This window comes from Quercus suber, unplaced genomic scaffold (genome assembly GCF_002906115.3).
Source record: "Quercus suber isolate HL8 unplaced genomic scaffold, Cork oak 2.0 scaffold_81, whole genome shotgun sequence".
Taxonomy (NCBI): domain Eukaryota; kingdom Viridiplantae; phylum Streptophyta; class Magnoliopsida; order Fagales; family Fagaceae; genus Quercus; species Quercus suber.
In genome coordinates, this window is record NW_027069546.1 from 1,624,171 (window position 1) to 1,639,675 (window position 15,505).

At 42.8% G+C, this 15,505-nt stretch overlaps 2 pseudogenes; one reads left to right on the top strand and one right to left on the bottom strand.

Annotated features, from left to right (window-relative positions):
* The first annotated feature begins 979 nt into the window (after positions 1 to 979).
* Positions 980 to 14,887, top strand: LOC111984568 (ABC transporter I family member 17-like; annotated as a pseudogene).
* Positions 13,330 to 13,974, bottom strand: LOC111984555 (ethylene-responsive transcription factor RAP2-4-like; annotated as a pseudogene).
* Positions 14,888 to 15,505: the final 618 nt, after the last annotated feature.

Below are 15,505 nucleotides of genomic sequence, written 5' to 3' on the forward strand. Positions count from 1 at the left end.
TGAACAAAATATTTTCACTCCTTTGACTGCTAAGTTTGGTAGATCATTTGCTTCCTATGTCTAAAAGGTATAATTTATGCATGGCTTTTTTTTTTTTGGAAATCCAGGTTTTGCTTCTAAAATGCAATGGACACTGATTTCCTTTTCATTTGTCTAGGCAGTTATAAGCAGAGGTGAGTTTGGTGCTTTAGGAGCTGATGGTAATTGCTGGCCCCAAATGGCTTGCATGGTACCTTCTTTTGATGATGAGGTAGTACATACTACATTTACTTCAATAACTGTGGGCTTTTTTTTTTTTTCTATTATTATTACTTTATAATATTTATTAATGCTTTATATTACTATTAAGGAGCTAAAGGTTAGATGTAAATAGGCTTGTCTTATGATACAGTCATATGTGTCACTTTATTGTCACAAAATCCCTGCCTAGATTTTTAATTTTTTTAAAAAAATGATTTTTGTAACAATTTTTTTCATTCTTCTTGTTCAATATGAGGATACTGGGGTTTACCTCCTGAAAAAATGCTTTTTACTTTTCATGACCAATATGACTAGTGATGACAACAATAATGGTCCTATGCTTAACGAGGGTGATGATTATATATTTTTAGGATTGCATTGCTTTTGTTTGGCATATAATCAAAACTGAACTAGTGCTTTTGGCCTTTGCCTTTTGGGTATAGTGCGATTCAACCATGCACCTTTTTTTTTTTATAGGTAAGAATAATTTTATTAAAATGAGACTACTTCATGAAAAAAGCCATGAATTTTCCTAAAGAATTACAAATGGAAAAATATCTATGTATGAATCTACTCTATGAAAAATTGAACATGGTTACCATTTGTTGGTCTTGACACAAAAGACCACTCATAAAGAGAACTAATAAAGGATGCTAGCAATTGAGTTGATGTGAACTCTACATCTTCAAAAGTATGTCGATTCCTTTCCTTCCATATAGTCCACAAGGACCACAACAAACTTAAAGGAACAAGATTCCATTTATTTGAAAGAAGATTTGGTCCCCAATTTCACCACCCATATAATAAATCAAGAACCTTCTCTGGTAACACCCACTAAATCAAGCACAAAGCTCCACAATTCAAAAGCCAATCTACAATGTCTTCAACCATGCACTTCATGTCTTCATTTTGATTGCAGCCATCAAATATCACAATTGTGTATATTTTGTAAAGCACAAGAGAATTATTAAAAAAAAAAAATTATATTTCAATTTTATCCCATGAGTGGTGTTAATTCCAAGCAACCCTAGTTATTGAATCTTAGGTTCTCTTTTTACTTTAATCACTTAGTGCTACTTTCAAGCAAAACCTAGGTGCTAATTCTATAAAACCCATTTGATAATTTTTGCTTAGCTATCCTCTCATATCATTTTCATGATGTATTACATAGGTACAGAGGCTCAGGAGCACTTGCTGGTGGTGGGTGTAGAGGATCCAAGCCCAGATCAAGAAGAAACACAGCAACCATTAACGAAGTTTGGGATACATGATCTGAGGAAGGAATCTGATGCGGGTGATCCTTTATCGAATGGGATAAGCATGGAGATATCGAAGGGTGTGATTGTTGGGATCATAGGGCCGAGGTGGGAGTGGGAAATCGATGATGTTGAGAGCTCTGAACAGGCTGTAGGAGCCATCTTTGGGGACTCTGTTTTTGGACAGTCGGGATATCTGTGATCTTGATGTGCTCACTCTGTGGGGGAAGGTTAGGATGCTCTTCCAGCTTCCTGCTCTCTTTGAAGGTATGGTATTGCTATATTTTTGCTATTTTGGCTCAATTTTGTTTTTTGGTCCCTAAGCTTGTTCTTTTTTTCGTACTAAACTTTGTAAATGTAAAGAGCTTTTCTAGTAGTTTTAGAGGCAAAAATATGGATAGAAAAAAAGACTTTCTTTTTTAAAAAAAAAAAAAAAAAAAAGGTTTAAGAATGAAAAAGACCTTTTATATATTTTTAAGAATGAACAATGAAATATTTGTGAAAGGAGAAAGTTTAGTTACAAAATTTGTTGTAGTCTGTTAAGGGTCATTTTTGTAAAACATGCCCAACTCAGCAACACAAGCAGCAAATAGAAGTGGCAAGCATAGAATAAAACCATTAAGTCCAAGTGGCAGGAACAATGGATCACAGACCCGTAACATAAACAAATGGGTCTTGAGGAAGCAAATGGGCCTAAAGGGCTTGGAAACAGAGAAATGGCACCCATGAGCAGTATATGGTATGAAAAAGTGAGAATAGGCCGCGGCAGGCCCAAGGCAATGTAAACAAAGAAAGTAGGGGTTGATGGCAAACCCATGAACCCCAAGGATGAGAATAAGGAAATTGGGCCGGGGAAGCCCAATCAAGTTAGTAAAAGCCCATGGGAATGTAGTTAGTGAGTGGGCCAAGGAAGTCCAAAGGAAGTAAATGGGCTGCAAGCCCAACGAAAAATGAAAGGGACACTGGAGCCCATAAGTAAGAACACTAGTGGCCATATTAAGCCACTAGGGGAAAGAATGGAATGACAGGCCTAAAAAGAGACCCAGTAGGAGCAAATCGTCATTGCAGGAAATGCCAAGTAATGTGGTAGGAAGTCAGGATAATTAAGAAGTGAGCTGAAAGAAATAAGAAGCCCAGTACCAAGTAAATCCCAGTCCCTAGAGGGAACAGTGAATTATGCAAACAGCTTATGTAAAAGAACAAAGAAGCGCGGCAAACTATGCAAACAAAGCTCTAGATCGCGGTAAATGCATGAGCAGCAGACAGATTTTGAACATACATAACAGGAAGGCATGCGCAAGGCCTAGGTACCACTAGCCTGTACCCAGCCAATATGGGACGTGGTGGGGCTATGGGTCAAAGATAAGAGGTAAGGAGGGTGTGGTTTGATGGTAGGAAGAGGGAAAAAGATCTATTTTGCGGTTCTTGCCCAAGCCCTTTTGGGAGGTACATCCTGCTGGGATGACAGACCGCCCAAAAGAGGCAGCGTTGAAGGGGGAACCATTAGGTACATGCCATGAAGAGAGAGAAAAAGCATTTATGCCATGGCAGGAGAGGATGCCATGGCGGACTAACAAACAACAAAAACTTGCCTTTGTCTGGCGAAAGTAAGTGGTACACAGACGAGCCTCTGGGTGGTCGGCAAGTATACCCAAACCAAACAAAGGCGGTTAAGGAGGTAAAGTAGTAAAATCCGGTCACGGCAGGCCCTATAAAAGGACCATTGCCGTGCCTTGTAAAAGGGATAAAAAAACAGAGGTATCACGAAGTAAAAGGAAAACAAAAGAAAAAGAAAAGAAAGAAGAAAAAATAGAGAGAAAACAAAAAAGAAAGAGAAAAAGTGTAATGGGCATGCACCAGTAGGTCGGTTCCCTTCTCTCCCCCTCAAAATCCCACTCTTTTGAAGACGATTAAAACAATAGTGATTCCTTTGGGTACTAGTCATTTAGGTCCGATTCCCTCAAAGTCATTAATCCCCACGACAGGATGTTTTCCTGGAAGATTAGTTTCATTGAGAGGAAGCGTTCTTCCTCTTTGTTCTTTGCCATTATAGAATCAAAATTAACTTGGTATTATTCCTTTGATTAATTCATATTGTCATTTAATCTTTCACTTCTTTTGTAAATCCATTGTCATTACTATGATTGTCATAAAAAAATAGAGATTACTTGGTTATTTTCCATCAGGGAAAGACCATTATACCATGTTTTCTTTTGTTATTATATCTGCCTGCTATAACTTATTGAAAAACAGTTTTGTCTGTCATAAGTACTCTCTTGGTAGATGAGGCCAAGTTTGTGCACAAACCGGCCCAAAGTGAGTTGTAGTTGGGCCGATCTCAACTCTCCTACTCAGAATACCTGGGCCTATCACCGCAGGAGCTAGCCCAGCCCAAAGCATAATACAAAAAAGGCCCCTACATAGTCTTTTATTTTTATTTTTTACTAGAGGTGAATTTTGAGAAATCCATTATTGGATAACATCTTCTTATATCCTCTATACTTGTAAAATTTCTAATAAAATTAAAGATCAATAGTTATGTCATCAATAAATTATTTAAATTGCAAGTTTTTGTAATTTAAAATTATGCATGGAAAATATAAGCATATAGATCATATAGCAAATAATATCCGATTAACACAAATTTGACGTGTGTATTAAGAGCATAAAAAAATGCAATTTAACAGTTAGATTTTCAAAATATTTAGTAATGTTTATTTTATTGAGTAAGGTTGTAACCTTAAACTATAATAAATTTTGTAACTAAACTTTTTCCTTTATGAAAAATGAACTTTTCAATAATTTAGAAATAACAAAAAATAGCTTTTTACCGTTTAGGGATAAAAAAAATTACTTTTAGTAAACTTTAGAACAAAAATAATATTTTAGCCTTTACTTTATTTATTTATTTTTAGTTGAATTACTATGATACTTTTATTTTTATGGTGTTTTTTTTCTTAGGCAAAAATACTTTTTTTGTTCCTATATTTTGTTTTTGTGGGGCCAGAAAATCGAGTAGCCAAGGCCCACTTCAACCCAGGCCCAAATGGCCCACGCCGAGGACGCACGATGGGTCCAAGGATGACCCTATCCTCAGTCGTCCGAGACCTCAGTGCGGAGAAGGGCAAGCTCTGGGTGAACCGTCACCTCGCCATTAAATACGTTCACCTAACCCCTCTGGCCACATTAATGGGGATGTAACCCCTTGCCAGGGCGACATCGATCAGGGTGAACTACTTGAGCACGGATATGACCTTTGATGGGATAGGCGGTCAGGAGGAAGGCCAATAGATGATCAACAAAAGGAAGAAGATAAGGATATATAAGAAATGTGAGGAAAATGTATTGAGGGGGGGGTTTTGGGGGAGAGAGGGAGAAAAGCCTTCTCGGCCATGGGCCGAGGAGCATCCCCCAGTTGTAAACTGTTCTAAGTATTTTTTCAATAAAAGAGAAAGGACTTCATGTTTCGTGAACGCCAGCCAGCGCCTAAACCTTCGATCCACTCTCTACAAATTCATTGTTCTGAGTTCGTTGGGTCTTTAACTCATATCCTTTGGGCTAGGGCTACAAAAACAGACCCCACAATTGGCGCCGTCTGTGGGGAGGATTTGTGAGCTAGCCGGCGCAATAGACAATGGTTCTAAGTAATCGTTCTATGAAAGATTGGTGGTGATGCAAAAAAAAAAAAAAAAAACACTGCAGAAAGATAAAAGTTCGAGACGGAAGATTCGACAGCAAAGAAAGGAAGCTTGATATTATTTAATAAAAAGAAAAGTACATAATACAATCAGAGGCTCAGGCAAACGTGTTTTAAAACTATTCCTACAAGCTAGTCCTACAATCAGAGGCCCAGGCGGACCCGTCCTAAAACTAGCTAGAGGGAAGTGTCAACCCGTACCTTTACTGGCATCAAGAGAATGAGAGAACTTGACAGTAAGGGGGCGGAAGGGGGCTGAGGCTGGCTCGCTTCAAGGCCACCAACAACTCCTTTCTCGGAGCGGCGGAGCTTGAGCAAAGCGAGGAGCAGATGCAGGGGCTCCGGAACACCCTCCCCCGTGATGTTCCCTTGATTTTCTCCAATCCCCACGAGCGTTGGCCGTTGGAGACGGCAACACTCGAGCACCGCCCATGACATGAGTTCGCACGTCTCCTCCGTTGGGGGTGCGCTCCGAGGAGAGACATTAGGTACTTCAACGACATCCCTCCGGACCACCGTGCATGGCGCCATCGGGGTTATGCCTAGACTCTGCCGCACCGAAAGCCCAGTGGGGACTGTGGCCACAACGGCTCTTGGCACGGATGTCCTCACACCCGCCCAAAGCCGCCCCATATCTACTAACTCCGGTCACAATTCTGGCGGGGTTATTAAAGGGGCTTGGGGAGCTGAAAGGGTGTATTCTTTCTGTTTGTGTTAGGAGGTTCATGGAGTATGGAGAAACCATCCCCCCGGAAAGCCTTATATAGAGGATGAAGGTTGGTGAGAATTAATCCACGCAGAATTCGAAAAGAGAGTTTCCAGCAGGGCTAATAATGAAGCTACCAAATTCCAAGGGGGCCGTAGACCGTTGGACTTGTGTTAATTCACGAGGACATTAATGAAGGCGTGTCTCGCGCACCGAAGCGTCAAGCGCGGAACACGAACTGCCAAGGGATGCTTCGTAAATAAAAAAGATGGGGGCTCGAACTGGAGGCGAGATCAACGCCACGTGTAAGATCATAATCCGACCCAAGGAGGAATCGTCTCTAGTAAAGCGGTCCGAGGACAAACCCCTACTTACAGAGAAATGAAAGCGTTAGACAGAACCAAGGCACTGCATGGTCCTCGGACTCAGGCCTATAGGGAAACTAACCGCTCTTCTATACCTGGGTACTAGACAGAACCAAGGTATTGCATGGTCCTCAGACTCAAACCTATGGGGAAACTAGATACTTACAGAGAAATGAAAGCGTTAGACAGAACCAAGGCACTGCATGGTCCTCGAACTCAGGCCTATGGGGAAACTAACCGCTCCTCTATACATGAAAGCGTTAGACAGAACCAAGGCACTGCATGGTCCTCGGACTCAGGCCTATGGGGAAACTAACCGCTCCTCTATACCTGGGTACTAGACAGAACCAAGATATTGCATGGTCCTCGGACTCAAACCTATGGGGAAACTAGATACTTACAGAGAAATGAAAGCGTTAGACAGAACCAAGGCACTGCATAGTCCTCGGACTCAGGCCTATGGGGAAACTAACCGCTCCTCTATACCTGGGTACTAGATAGAACCAAGATATTGCATGGTTCTCAGACTCAAACCTATGAGGAAACTAGATACTTACAGAGAAATGAAAGCGTTAGACAGAACCAAAGCACTGCATGGTCCTCGGACTCAGGCCTATGGGGAAACTAACCGCTCTTCTATACATGAAAGCGTTAGACAGAACCAAGGCACTGCATGGTCCTCAGACTCAGGCCTATGGGGAAACTAACCGCTCCTCTATACATGAAAGCGTTAGACAGAACCAAGGCACTGCATGGTCCTCGGACTCAGGCCTATGGGGAAATTAACTGCTCCTCTATACCTGAGTACTAGACAGAACCAAGGTATTGCATGGTCCTCGGACTCAAACCTATGGGGAAACTAGATACTTACAGAGAAATAAAAGCGTTAGACAGAACCAAGGCACTGCATGGTCCTTGGACTCAAGCCTATGGGGAAACTAACCACTCCTCTATACCTGGGTACTAGACAGAACCAAGGTATTGCATGGTCCTCGGACTCAAACCTATGGGGAAACTAGATACTTACAGAGAAATGAAAGCATTAGACAAAATCAAGGCACTGCATGGTCCTCGGACTCAGGCCTATGAGGAAACTAACCGCTCCTCTATACATGAAAGCGTTAGACAGAACCAAGGCACTGCATGGTCCTCGGACCCAAGCCTATGAGGAAACTAACCGCTCCTCTATACCTGAAAGTGTTAGACAGAACCAAGGCACTGCATGGTCCTCGAACTCAAGCCTATGGGGAAACTAACCGCTCAATTAGACCAGGGTGCCGAGCAGAACAGAGGCATCGCATGGCCCTCGGACTCAGGCCTACAGGGAGGCTAACTACAAAATATCCCAAGTTAGGAAAGGACCAAGCCCCACCTAGCCCTTGAGACGCAAGAGAGCTGCCCATGCATACGTTCTCTCTCCTTATCATCGTTACTGGCGCGATTGGCCGACATACAATTCAAGCTAAAATTGTACAAATCTAAGGAAAAAAGGAAAAGCAGGCAGCGCGTACACAAATAAGCAATTCAAATAAAGGGAGATTAAATTAGCATTACAATAATGAGTTCGTAAAAATTGCATGGCAAGAGCCACAGTACACAGAGGAGAAGCACAACAAAATAAAATAACAACGTGAAAGTAGGACTAGCCGAGATGCCGAGGAGCCTACTCCTTTTGCTCAGGCTGGACAGGGGCAACCCCTGACCCCTCTGAGCCCTGGCCTAAGGGGACGGTCTGCGGGGGTATGGTGAGAGCAGCCGCTTCCTCAGTGGCGGGGGCTGGATCATCGGAAAGGACCTCCACTATCTCTTGGGGCACCTCCTCACCCGAATGCTCCCCCAGTTCAACTGCCCACACCTCTTCAACAATCTCCCCAGCCTTAGGATCCACAGGGACGGCCTCACGGATAGCAAGGGGATAGTACACGTTCTCTGCCTTCCATAGGTCGGACGCGGCCTCCACCCCAGCTTGTTTGAGGGCCTCAGCCTAGACCTGGAAACAATATCGCCTACACACCCCCGAGACTTGAGCCTTGTAGGCGGCCTCTACCGAAGCCATCCCATCAGCATAGGCTGCGGTCTCAGCCTCCTCCTTAGCATGTTCGGCCATCTCCCAGCCATGGTCAGCCTCGTCCTTAGCCCGCCGAGCCTGGTCTCTGGCCAATTCGGCCTCCCTCTGGGACTCCTCGGCCTTTGTCACATTAGCCTGCAGATCAGCGATTAGACCCCTCGCAGTCCGCAATTACTCCTCCGCCTCGCCCAAGCGCCTCGTCTGCTCATTGGCCTGGGTCTGGGCACCCTTGAGACCTGACAGGGCATTGTCCCGCTCCCTGGTCACCGCCGTCAAAGCCTCTCGGGCCTTGGCGAGGTCAGCCTCGGAATTCTTCAGGGCCCTGGTGGCCTGGTAGCGCCAAGCACGCTCCCGTTTGAGGTCCTCCTTCTGGTCATTTGTCGCCCCCTCCAACCTAAAGATAGCTTGGACAGCCTGCCAGAATAACTAGTGTGCTATGAGCCCAATAAGAGGAAAAGAGTGGGAGAAGAGTTGAGGTTGTAGCCCTTACCATCCCCACATATCGCTTGAGGCTGAGGAAGACCTGCTCGCTCGTCAAAGAGTTAAGCTCAGCCATGTCCGCCGGGAGCAGCAGGCTCCTCTCTAGTGCGTCTGCCACGCGCGTACCTTCGCCCTCGTTGAAATCCCTGAGGGAGGCGTTATCCCTCAAGGGCTCCCCACAGAGCATCGGGGTTGGGAGCCAGGCTTGGACCTCGGAGGAGGTGGTGTCGACGAGCCGCCTCTCCTGGCTCTGGTCGCCTATCTTAAGCTGCTTGGACGGACGTAGAGTAGTGTCCTCCTCCTGTGAGGACACCATCCTATCCTCCACGATCCTTTTACCTTTATCCTTCTTCTTTTTAGGGCCAGCAGACATGGACCCAGAGGGCAAGCGCGTTTGAGAAGGAGAAGGAGGGAGCTTTTGCCAAGCGGAAGTCGACTTAGCCTTCGGAGGAGGAGTATGAGTTTTCTGTTGGGACTCCCCCGGCTGGCCCTCAAGCAGGTCCAGCAAGTTGGTGGTGGGCTTCCTCTTGTAACCCATTGTCGGCCGAGGAGGGGCTTCTGAAGCAAGGAAGCCTGCTTCGCTTAAATTGGGATCACCCAAGTCCCCGGGAGGATCCTCGGACTGATCAAGTTGAGCGAAAACATCAAACACGTCCCCTTTCCCCTCTGGAGCTTACTCGGCGGCCTCGGCAAACAGTTAGGAAGAGGAGGGGACGGCTAATGCGACAGCTTCCTAGTCGGAGGGCTCCTCGGGGAACGAAAATCCATCCTTGGTCATAGTAATCCTCTGAAGCCGAGGATCGTTGGCGAGGATGACGTGCTTCGGAACGGGGAACGATTTCTAGGTAGGTGTATAACCCAAAATTATGTGGGCGGCCCTAACCTGGTTGTCGTCCTCGTTTATATACACCGGCGCCCTCAGCACCTTTTGCAAATCTTCCCGGTTAACCAGATGGAAGTGACGTTGAAAGGCGTGCGGGTCTGCAAACGGAAAGCACCACCGCGTTAGTAAAAAAAAAAAAAAAAAGGGTAAAGAAAAAAGACGAGAGCTTGAAACCCTATCTGTCTCCCACTGCCCCACCTGGTGTTCCCTCTGTTGTTGGGCAGTGAAGGCCATCGTGCCACTCCCCTGACACGATGAGGAAATCCTCATAGAACCCCTTGCTGGACTCGGGGAGGCACTGAATGAGCCGCACCCTGTCGTCTCTCGCCTTCAGGTAATACGACTTGCCCTTAAGAAGCTGAAGGTTGTAACACCAGTTCACGTCATGGTGGGTCAACCTCAGCCCCATCTTCTCGTTCAGGGCGTCCACACAGCCCAGAATCCTAAAGACGTTTATCCCACACTGAGTGGGGGCCAACCGGAAGTGCATAAGGTAATCCCTCATCACCGGCCCCATGGGGATCGTCATCCCCCCTTCAAGGAAGGCGACTATAGAAATTACCACCTCGCCCTCCTGCCTGTATATGCGCCACTCCCCGTCCTCACAATGTCTCAGACTTACATTGCCGAGAATTTTGTAGTCGGTGATGAATTTCTCCATCGCCTCCTCAGTATCGACGTATTTCTTAAACCTACCCATCCCAGTAGACGCCTAAAAGAACTAAGAAAGAACAAGCGAAGTAGAAAAAAGGGTAAAGAGAAAAAGAGGCCAAAGAGAGACAGAGCGACTTACAGGAAAGAGGAAGGGCTCCTCGGACAAGCTTTTGTGCTGGAGGTGCTAGTAAGAGTGTGGCTGAACTCAGGAGGGGCGCACGAATGTTCTTGATTACAAATGAGGAACCGGAAGAAGCGGTTCGTACGGGTATTTATACCCCAAATCGAGAACCATGCGGGTTTTCCCGCTCATAAATGCAAGACGAATCTCCACCGTTGGATGGGTAACGCCTCATTGGACGTGGGGAGCACAGAGCCGCCTGAATTTAATGATGGACACGTTACGTGCTTCGAAACGTCAGTGTCGTGCCCTTGGCAGGTGAATGGACCCCAGCACTGATGAGGGGTGGGGGAGAGGGGTGAGGCCGAGGATGTCAAAATCCTTCTCCCCGCCCGAGGATGCGTGCAGCAAGATTTTGAGGGGCTATTGTGGGGCCAGAAAATCGAGTAGCCAAGGCCCACTTCAATCCAGGCCCAAATGGCCCACGCCGAGGACGCACGATGGGTCCAAGGATGACCCTATCCTCAGTCGTCCGAGACCTCGGTGCGGAGAAGGGCAAGCTCTGGGCGAACCGTCACCTCGCCATTGAATACGTTCACCTAACCCCTCTGGTCGCATTAATGGGGATGTAACCCCTTGCCAGGGCAACATCGATCAGGGTGAACCACTTGAGCACGGATATGACCTTTGATGGGATAGACGGTCAGGAGGAAGGCCAATAGATGATCAACAGGAGGAAGAAGATGAGGATATATAAGAAATGTGAGGAAAATGTATTGAGGGGGGGGGTTTTGGGGGAGAGAGGGAGAAAAGCCTTCTCGGCCATGGGCCGAGGAGCATCCCCCAATTGTAAACTGTTCTAAGTATTTTTTCAATAAAAGAGAAAGGACTTCATGTTTTGTGAACGCCGGCCAGCGCCTAAACCTTCGATCCACTCTCTATAAATTCATTATTCTGGGTTCGTTGGGCCTTTAACCCATATCCTTTGAGCTTGGGTTACAAAAACAGACCCCACAGTTTTAATTTTTAATTTGATCCTAAAGTTTTTATAATTTCATTTTAATTTTTATATTTTTAAATTTGTTGTCATTTTGGTCCTTATCATCATCTCACTTACAAAAAACACAATTTTAAGCTAGTAGTATAGTCCATTAATCATATAAGCCTTTTTATTTTTTAGTGAAATGACATTAGAAATCAAAATGACAGAAAGTTTAAAAATATAAGGACTAAAATAAAGTTATGAAAAACTAAGGACTAAATTGAAAACATGACCAAAATATAAGGACATACAAGGTATTTCCGTCTTTTTTTTTTTTTTTTATTTTTTTGTGTGGGTTTTAGAATAAGTCCATGGACACTTTCTTCTGCGTCCTGCTGTACCAGGTTGTAAGCAATTAAATTAAAGTGATGTTTTTGTCTCTCCTTTACTATTTGTTCTCTCCAAAGTTAGGCTAAATTTATAAAATACACCCTACAACTTTTTAAAAAAATTCAATTTAGTCCCTTAACGTCACTTTTGTTTATTCAGCCCTTACCCCTCTTAAGTTTCCAAGTATTTTCAATTTAGGCCTCCCATCCACTTCTATTAGATGGGTTGTGTCACAAAACAATGTTATTTTGGGTATCGTTTAGAGCAAAATTTTTATTTTACGGAGACTAAAGAGAAGCCTAAATTGAATAAACTTGAAAGTTATAGAATTGAATTGAATGAAAGTAGAGTTAGGTAATTGAATTGAATTTTAAGCAAAATTAGAAGTGAAATTTGTAATTTAGACAAAAAGTAATGTATATAGCATTTTTTTTTTGGCAGCTACGACTCTAATGATTGCTCTAAACTATATAATTATTATTATTATTTAAGTTTGGAGTCACCCAGGCTGTTTAATCAATTAAAAAACAAAAAAATTTAAAATTAAAACAAAATCTTTATCAGTGGAACTTATCTTACCAGCAATTTGTAGCATTAATGAAAGTAGCAAAATTCTTTGTGCATCAAACTGTATCTTATGCAGTCAAAATAATGAACAAAAATTTCTAGCAGGGTGATCCACATTGATGCCACTTGCTCCCATGATGCTAAGGATTGCAAAAGTCTAATGATTCTGATTTAAAAATAATAATAATAATAATAAATAAATTATCAAAGTAGGAATCAGTCTGAGCTGAATCCAGGCTTATCTCATTTTATGGAACTGAACTGGGTTAAATTTTGCTAAAGCCAATTAGCTGCAATTTTGTTTATTGTTAGTTTTTGTTTTTAGTGCTTCTAATTCATTCTGTTTTCAATTACAAGATTTAGGTGACACCTACTTTAACCCATGGTAGAACCATTGCATTATTGTTCAATTTTTTCTTCTTCTTCTTCTTCTTCTTCTTCTTCCTAAGAGTATGTTACCATTTACATATCAATATATGCACGGCCTTACCAGGGATAATTGGATATCATCTTCTTAGGAACATACGATATGGACTGCAATTGAGAGGGCAGAAGCTAAGTGATGAGTAGGTTTACGGCTTGCTCAAACTTGCAGACCTTGATTCCTCTTTTTACAGTAAGACTGGTGGTGAACTATCTGTTGGTCAAACACAAAGGGTTGCTCTTGCTAGGACCTTAGCTTATAAACCAGAGGTAACCCTTTACACATGATCTTGGACGATTTGCAATCAGCATTGTTAAATATTACTAGCATGATATCTTATCATTATGTGGTAGTCTAATGGCACTTTGAAATGTAGAAAACACTTGCCCAATAATTGGTATTGCGATTTCATGAAGGAAAATAGCAATTTTAAATGAAAATGTAAAATTTTTTAGGATAAATTTCACTAATTATCTCTAAGGTTTGGGGTAATGCCAAGCAGGTTCCAAGTACCACTTGATCTCTAAACAGACTTAACAGACATTATTTTTTAACTCTCCATTCTCTCTCTTCTCCCCTCTGACCTAAACTTCTCCTCTCCTGACCACTCTGTAAAGCTTCGATGGTTTTGGAGGGGAACCCGCTTGCTTCACTGGGATAGGTTTGGGACTCAAAAAGCTGAGGGTATTTGAAGAACAAGAACCATGTTGTGGCTGTTGATTTTGTGAGTAAAAGTGTTGGTTTTGGAGGTGGATCTGGTGGATCTGAGATGGGGTTAGTTGGTTTAGCCCAATCGAACGCGGTTGCTCGAAACCTATAAGGTTTTGAGTCAAGAACCCATCTGAAAACATGTGGGTCATCGAGGTGGAGCAACCATCTGGGTATGAAGAAGAGGGCTGGGTCTGGGTTGGGACTGAAGGAGAGAAAGAAAGATTGTTGTAAGAAGGAGAAGAGAGAGAAGTTGTTGAAGAAGAAGATCAGGTTTCAGAGGGAGAGCTTGTTGTCGGTGTTGAGGAAGTACTTTTCTTAAAAGGTTCAAGTGCTTCCATTAGCTCACCCCCAAAGGGTACTGATGACCGAAGAGGACTGCTACTGTAGAAATCCATCGTAGCTGCCATGCCTTCAAAACGCTCGGAATATTTAATTAGACCAAACAAAGATAAAATAACACCATCCTGGTTCTTATCAAAATTAAAGAACAGGTTTTTGGTTTCAAACACAAAACAGAAAATCAAAATCAAAATAGAAACGTCTGAGATAGAGTGAGAAGAGAGAAGAGAAGTTTGGGTCAGAGAGGAGAAGAGAGAGAATGGAGAGTTAAAAAAACAACTGTGTTTTTGTACTGCAATTTTTTATGACAGCAGCACTTTTCATAGATTTTACCTAGCATTTGTGTTTCTTACAAATCATATTTTCAAAATGCAATTTTTATTATCATTGCTATGTTTTCATACAGCTGACTCAAATGGACATATGTTGCTAGATTTGATCATGTGCTCTGTCTCACAGGTTCTGCTGCTTGATGAGCCTACAATTGCCTTGGATCCAATATCAACGGAAAACATAGAGGATGTCCTAGTGAACCTAAAGAAGAAACAGGGAATGACTATTATTACGGTCTCTCACAGCATCAAACAAATACAGAGGATTGCTGATATTGTCTGTCCCCTTGTGAAAGGTGAAATTGTTGTAGTGTCCTGATAAACTCTCAGAAGCCAAGCATCCTATGGCACTAAGGTTTCTTCAACTCAGCTCATAAATGCTTTTTTATTGTGTATTTTTGTGTGGGGTGCTCTTTAGTGATAACTAGAGAAAATGCCACCTATACCAAAAATCAATTAGTGTCTTAGTTTAATGATAAAAGACAATTATCATTATGGAGTAGATATCATAAATTGAAATTCTATAAAGTGGATGTCATAGCTTAATGATAAAAATCGTTGTTGTATTTTTTTCTTTCTCCATGTTGGTGTAGGCTATATTCCTATGAAGTCTGGACTATTATCAAGATAATATTATGGGTGCTTATCGCCAAACTCGGGCGAGTTATTATCTTGGCATCTCCATAGAGTCTTTTTGAGGAACCGTAAAGGCTAATTTGCTCTCAGGCCTAGTTACTTGCTGTTTAAAGAATCAAAATTTATAGAGCTCAAGAGCATTTCCCCATTGACAATCTTAGAAAAGACTGAAAATTTTATTAAAAGAGGACAGGTACAGAAGACATGCTATGTTTCTTAAATCCAAAATCCTTGAATGCATACATGTCATAAAGGTGATGAATTTAACTATGCTCACTTAATACTCCTAGTCTTAGATTGCACAAAGCATTCCACTTTTCTATTTAGGGATACCCAAGCGTTTGGGTTTTAAGACAAATGCTAACCTCTGTCTGGCCTCAGTCCATCTCCCATTTTTGGAGGCTGAAATACACAAAAGTATAGTGAATCTGGATCCCCAAAAAATAACTCAAACGAACCTAAGTTTAAGTTTGAATGCAGAACTGAGTTGAGTAATTAAAATAGAGATGAATGATGGATCGGAGCCTGCAAAAATGATGTCATTCACTTGAGCAATTAAAATGTAAGTGAAGGACCATATCTAATTATTAACATTGAGGAATCAGCATGAGATGGTTGAAAACTTGAAATCCAAGAGTATCTAAATGAGAGGCA